The sequence below is a fragment of the Thalassophryne amazonica genome, chromosome 9 (assembly GCF_902500255.1).
Source record: "Thalassophryne amazonica chromosome 9, fThaAma1.1, whole genome shotgun sequence".
NCBI classification, from domain to species: domain Eukaryota; kingdom Metazoa; phylum Chordata; class Actinopteri; order Batrachoidiformes; family Batrachoididae; genus Thalassophryne; species Thalassophryne amazonica.
This window is the reverse complement of record NC_047111.1, coordinates 40519999-40527129: the sequence shown is the minus strand read 5'-3', so window position 1 is coordinate 40527129 and position 7131 is coordinate 40519999. Positions and strand designations below refer to the sequence as shown.

General features: G+C 37.8%; 1 long non-coding RNA gene across 1 annotated transcript; it reads right to left on the bottom strand.

The window, feature by feature from the left end:
* Positions 1-4392: 4392 nt before the first annotated feature.
* Positions 4393-5870, bottom strand: LOC117517033. Its single transcript, XR_004562627.1, has 2 exons — positions 5662-5870; positions 4393-4717 (listed from the first exon to the last, which is right to left on the bottom strand). It is a non-coding gene; the product is annotated as an uncharacterized LOC117517033 (long non-coding RNA).
* Between the last annotated feature and the right edge of the window lie 1261 nt (positions 5871-7131).

Here is a 7131-nt window from a genome sequence, read left to right as displayed (position 1 = left end):
ATGGATGTAAACAAAGCAGGCAGTGCTTCATTTGTAAAGTGGGAGGTCCCGGAGCGCAGAGGATGGGTGGCTCCGGTGCAGTGTTGCCAGATGTACGATAATTATCGTATTTGTACGATAGTTTTGCCCTCTGTACGATCAATAATGGGAAAAAATCCAATATGTACGATAATTTCAGTTGGTTGCCCAAACACGCATGTCTCTCTGACACCCAAGAATCATTTTGCAGGCGTTGCACTCAGGCGGCATCAAAGACACAACACACACAGGGCTGCTGCTGGCTTTGGGTGACCGGGACAAAGTCATTTGAAAGCCCGCCCCCTCTCTATACAAGTTCCCATCCAATCTCTGCCATGACAGGAAGATTCCCCAGCCAACATCTTTTTTTTTTTCGAAACTTTATTTCAACAAATGCAATAACAAACAAACAAAACACAAGAGCAAAGAGATATACAAGAAAAATAAAAAAAGTTCAAGTTCCTTATGGAGGTGTCAACATTTTTTCTGTGTTCAACAAAATCTGCACAAGTGGCCATGGCATCGGATGACGACAGCAACCTCAAGGTTGAATTCGACTCTTTCTAGTCTGGTAATTGACACGTTTGTGTCCCTTCACAGAAAAAAAAATCTTTCTAGTCTGGTAGTGCATTTGCTTGTGCATTTGTGTTCTTTCTGTGCCATAGTTTCCCCATTACTATAATTACTGTTTAAAAATGTGACACAATTCTTTGTAAATTTAAAAAAAAAAAAAAAACGCAAAAATAGCTACGTTGTATGCGTTTTGTTTGTGTACGATAATTTCTCCCAAAATACGATAATTTTGAGGTTTTGGTACGATAGTTTCATATTTCATATCTGGCAACACTGCTCCGGTGCAGAAAAACAAGAAGGGCGGGGCTTGCGAACAATGCTGTGCGCCACACTTAAAATAAACTGCACACCCACACAAACACATCTTCACAAATGACACTAACACCCTGCCTTTTCCTCAAAAATTACTACATTTATGTTTGCTGTCTGTCTCTGTACTTTTCTGTCACTTTTGCGCTCTTTTTCATACTTTTCCCTTATTTCAAAAGTCACCGAACGCACTTTACCATAATATATGCAACATATAGCACACTGTTGGAAAGCACTGGTTCTTGGCTTGCTGTCAGTGTTGAAATTTTTCAGAGTGAGGGCTTACATGAGAACTTACGGTAATGAGAATCAGCGGCGCACTAGTGTGAAACTTCCGTGTTTTTCCTCTGCGTTATGACATCACAGGCTTACGTTTACCGTAATACACCATATATGTTATTGGAAATCCCTTTTTTTTTTTTTTTTTTTTTTTTTTTGGCAAATTAGTTTGCCAGATACCTACAACTGCATTATTGATGAAGAGAATAGATTATACATCTTGGTTGCAAAAACTTTTTTTTTTTTTAGCTCCACAAGTATATTTTTTGTTGTTGTCTTGTTCTCTCAGGTGTAGGCCTATAGAATAGATTTGTGATTTTGGGTGCAGTTTTGTTATTTTGTTTGCCTACACACTTAATATTGTAAATGAAGTGTTAAATTATTCAGCATTATGTCGTCATATGTTATGTATTATGCTGTACTTGTGCGTCTAATGGTACGAGTGGGTTAGGGGGTGGTGGTGGGCAGGGGGGCCGGGGGGGTGGGGGTGGTATTGTCCCTACCAAAGCTGAGACCAAACCTACGCCCTTGGGTGTTTAACTCTGTAATTGTGATCGTCACTGAGTTTTTAAAATGTCTGTTGCAGAGAGTTTTTTTTTTTTTTACAACATCGTGCAAGTTTTATAAGTCTGCGGAGGTCAGCGGACACTGATCTGTGCGTTACAGATACAAATCAGTTTCCTCTGATTCGCGGCGTTTTGAGGACAAAAATCCCTCAAAGCCTGGCTGTTGCGACAGTTGTTGTAAAGCGGGACTGGTGGGTTGCTGCGGCAACGCTGTGTGGCTCCTGTGCGAAGCTTAAGCTAAATGTAGCATGTGGACATCGCAAACTTTTAGAGCTCTAAATTTTTTAAAAGAAGAATTGTGCAGCATGTCTGTGTCACGGACCAACATCAGACAGAGAGAAGATGGCGAGAAACATGGTTTGAAATGCTGTAAGTCTTTTCAGTCTTAATGAATTTCATGTAGTTTAATTGTTCTGAGTCAGTGCATCATTTGGTTTACAATTAAAAGGAAAATCATTCCAGGTCCTACTTCCATGTCATATTCTGTTATTTCAACATGATCATTGATGGTTCAAATGAAAGATTGAACACTATGAAGGGTCAAAGTGATCAAAATTAATGGAAATATTGAATGTGGTAAATATGAATGCAGTAAAACATAGATTGTGGTGAAAATGAAAGCAGTAAAACAATGTGGTTAAAAGTGAAAGCAGTAAATATTGAATGTGGTTAAAAAATCAAAATGGTAAAACTGGACTTGATAAAAATGGAAGGTGTGAAGTACTAAACATGAAAATGAGTGACATAAAAAAACATCTGATTAATTTTGCCCCTTTTGAAAATTAGAATCGTTAACTTTGGATGGCATTAACATCACATTATGGTAAATATTAATCTTATAAATATTATGTCTTCAAAATATAACATTGGCTAATTTAATTCACTGCCTCAATTTTAGTACCGCTACTTTATCCACTTCAATTGTATCATTTGCTGTACTCGATTTAATGTAAAGGCGAAGAGCACAATCATACAATCATAAACAATGGCGGACTCCGTGTGTTTACTGCTCTGTGAGTTTTTAAGAGAAAGTTGCTGGTGACGAGACGAAACACGCTTGAAAAGTACAGAAAACTTTGGGAATTCATAGAACAATATGAAGACGAGAAGATACGAGCTGCTAGAGACGAAGAGAAAAAGCATGACGGTAAGCTAATCGCTAAATAAGTAATAACTACAGGCTGTCGCTATTAAGTATTAAAATTGTGGTTGTCAAAATAAAGTGTTAATTTAGATTAATTAATTACAGCATCTGTCACACTTTGCTTCATTTTGTTTAGACGTCAGTGACTTGGTCTGTAAATGAAGACATGTTTCTGAGAGCAATAAATGTGTTAGATGTCAATACTTTTTATACTGAAGTAACTTGCTTTGATAACTATTGTTAAAAATCAAACGTGGGAGTTTGTGCGTTTACTGACGTTCATGCACAAAATGTTAATTCGGTTTTAATGACCGTTAATAAACATTGTCACTGAACTCGAACAGGTTAAAACGCATTAAAAACGTTAGATTTTTTTTTTTCATCCAGATTTTAATGTTCAATGGACAAATTTAAATACGAAATCTCATAATTATTAAAGGCGTCGTACTGTGCAGAAAGAATCAGCTTCCAAACTCCCACAATTCCGTTTTTATCGGCATTCTTTATAATACAGCCTTTTATTGTCATTGTACACATAAATAAAATTGAATTTGTCTGCATTTAACCCATCCATATTACAGTTGGACACTTCTCCCAATTTAAGATCAATTATGCCTGCTTGATGTATAACAGAAATAACCCACACCCTGTTTACCAGATTATTAAATGCCCCAAACACACAGATTTTTTTTAAATATACCTGCAATTAAATGATTCATTTAAATTAACTAATCACAAACCCGGTAATCAGTTACATTATTTTTTTAATAACCTGACAGCACTAATTAAAATGTATATGCTGTATGTGTGTGTTTCAGATGGTTTTCTCAGACACCGCTGAAAATGTTCATGCCACGGAATGGGATACCTGTCATCATTTGCCTACACATCATGCACCGGTTATGTTCCACTGTGAATTTTGAATAAACTTTTGTACTTTTTGCTAAAATTTCTCCACTTTTGTGTAATATCAATTTGATTTGTAAAAGTTACCAAGGTTTACTGATTTAAATTAAATGTTAACATTTTGAAGAGCCGTTTAAGCAAAATCCAGTAGTAAAATAAGTTTTACATTTAATGGGGTAATAAATGTAAATGGAAGTAAACAGACAGTAAAACTGGTTGTTCAAAAAATCTGAATAAATTACTTCTGGTTTGGTATAAGTCATCCAGCAGAATTATACACCACAGTACAATAGTTTGTGGTAAAATGTTACATCAAACCGTAAACCTAGTATAGCCAGAATTCCTTGATGTAATGGTGCTATCACTGAAGTGACTAAACCTTTTCATGTTGAATACCATTTGCTAAAATCTCAGTTTAGACATGATTATTCCAGCGTCTTTGTAAAGATTTAGCCAGTTGTAATGTGCAGTGTCTTCTGGAGTAGCAAATCCCAAATTAAAATTCTTAGAAATGAACCGTCATTGTACCAAAATGTCAATGACAAAATGTTTTTTTACTGTTGACTCAGCCAGAAATGACAAATTATGATACAATCACACAAGTCAAAATGTTTACTGCAACTAAAAGAAATGCAAATACCCCAATAAATAAATACATAAACCTGTGCAACACAAACTATACAAAAGTTCCATATGTCTATAATCCTGGGGTGGGGGTGCAGGACACACGCCCCGGTCATGCATTGCGTGGATAAGCTCGCTCAGCACGTCAAGGATTGGCTGATTTAATGCAGCTTCCACCTCCGTTGCTTCTTCGAGGATCAGTCGGATGTGTCGATCACACTGAACCCAGTTCAGCTTCAACCTCAACATCGCTGGATGGACAGATTCTCCTGCTGGAACAGGCTCCTTTTACTCTTGCCTGGACAATATTGAAGGTAGAAATGGGAAGTGATTAACAAAATCAAGTTTTAAAAAATTATATATATATATGTATGTACATACAGAGTGCCCCCCCCCCCCCCAAAAAAAACTCAGTTTCTATATGATCATTCTCCAGCCTTTCAGTTATCTTGGTCACTTTGCATAAAAGTTATGTTTTTTCAAAATTTTGCTCCAACAAATCAGACCATTTGGAGCATAATTTGAAAGAACCTGACTTTTATGCAAAGCAACTAAGATAACTGAAATTTTGCTGGACATTAGTGGTATTTTTTTTTACAATATTTTTATGGCTTTCTTTTTTTTTGTGTGGTGCTGGACGTTGATGGTCGAACCCTCCTCGCTTATGGAACAGGATTCTTCAACAAAAACACAATCATGACATGTTAAAAAAAAAAAAAGTAATAGCACTAAATTAGATGTAAAAGTCTGTTGTCATGCTGACTTGAGGTGTTTTTCTGTCAGAAGTTAATAGTACCTTTAAAGCTGAGCACAGAGTTAGCTAGCTTGCTAGTTAGTAGTCAGCTAGCTCACTGTGTCTGCATACACGAGACGCGATGTTACTTGAACACAAGTTTAGACTCCAAATCGTTAAAGTGTGCTTCCCACCATTGGGATAAGTAATGTTAAATGGTGCTTTCAAGCAGACTACAGACAGTCACAAAAAACACCATCCGTCGCTTCCAACAAAGTCGTGAGCGAGTCGCGGTCATCCTGCCTCCGGGTGCTCGTCGGTCGGTGTCCTTAAACAGTTTTCCTTCGGTCGAACCGTTTCCAGCCCTTACAGTCTGACCTACTCTGGTCGTTGTGGTTCTGTAATCACTTTTAAGCTTTTTCAGCTGTTCTCTGCGTTGCTGTAATGTCCGGTGAGCCGGGTGCTGCCAAAGATTGGGAGATTTTCTCATTTCGGGTCGTTTCATTCACCTCTCTGTATTCTCTCCTCCGCCACCAAACACAAACATCCGCAACTCAGCCAGTGCGAGTAAAAAAAATAACAAACCTCACCATGAAACGAAAGAAAAACCCGGTTTCTGTGACACCGCTATGACTTTAAAAATGACGGGTTTGATTCTCATCTCGGACGACGAGCTCATGACTCATCCAGTGACGACATTCTCTGACCAATCAGTGGCCGGCAGCCTGTTGACGTCACATTTTAGTATCGGCTCGGCGCACTTGGAACCGCTCCTGAGAAGGTACTAAAAAAAAGCACCCGGTACCAGGTACTAACCCTAAGAGAAAAGCAAAAAACCGATTAGACTAGAGTCGAGCCGAGTAGTGCTACTTTTGTGAAGTAGAAAAGAGCTTTTAGATTTGGGCGCTCTTCGCCCGCCACTCCCAATGGCGCCACCCCGCGGTCAGTGACATGCGCAGTGGCTCTGGACTACAAATTTCCGCTGTCGCAACAGTGGCTGCTGCCGTATTCCGATCCAGCGGAAGTGAGCAAAATTGCACAGTTGACGCGGTGAATGATAAAACTGAAGTGGGTAAAGCGGACCTGCTAAAACTGAGGCAGTGAATGAAAACATTCAACATTAAATCGAGTACAGCAAATGATACAATTCAAGTGGGTAAAGTAGCGGTACTAAAATTGAGGCAGTGAATTAAATTAGCCAATGTTATATTTTTAAGACATGATATTTATAAGATTAATATTTACCATAATGTGATTTTTAATGGCATCCAAATTTAACGATTCTAATTTTCAAAGGGGCAATATTAATCAGATGTTTTTTACATCACTCATTTTCATGTTTAGTTTCACACCTTCCAAGTCCAGTTTTACCCTTTTGATTTTAACCACATTCAATATTTACTGCTTTCACTTTTAACCACATTGTTTTACTGCTTTCATTTTCACCACATTCAAAGTTTTACTGCTTTCATTTTTACCACAATCTATGTTTTACTGCATTCATATTTACCACATTCAATATTTCAATTAATTTTGATCACTTTGACCCTTCATAGAATCCAGGGTAATTTAAATATGCACTAATTTTGAGATTCTTTTGTTGTAGGATGCTGAAAATGTATCATTAGACAGAAAATTAATTTGGTTTCTGGGATCCCACGGAGCCCATGCTGCCCCCCCCCCCCCCCCCCCCCCCTGACTCACTGCAAATTTTCCTTGGATTTCACAAGTTTCATTTCACAGCCCTGTATTGGTCATTTGTTATTGGGAAACTCGCTGGTTACGGTTTTGAGCTATCAGCTCTTACCTGGTTTTATGGTTACCTATCTAACAAAACAGTGTTTTTTAATGGCAGCTTCTCTAGCACCAGGAGTGTAATATGTTGTGTGCCACAAGGGAGTTGTCTTGGTCCATTATTATTTACTATTTTCACAAATGATTTACCATATATTTTTGATAACGTTAATATAGTGATGTAT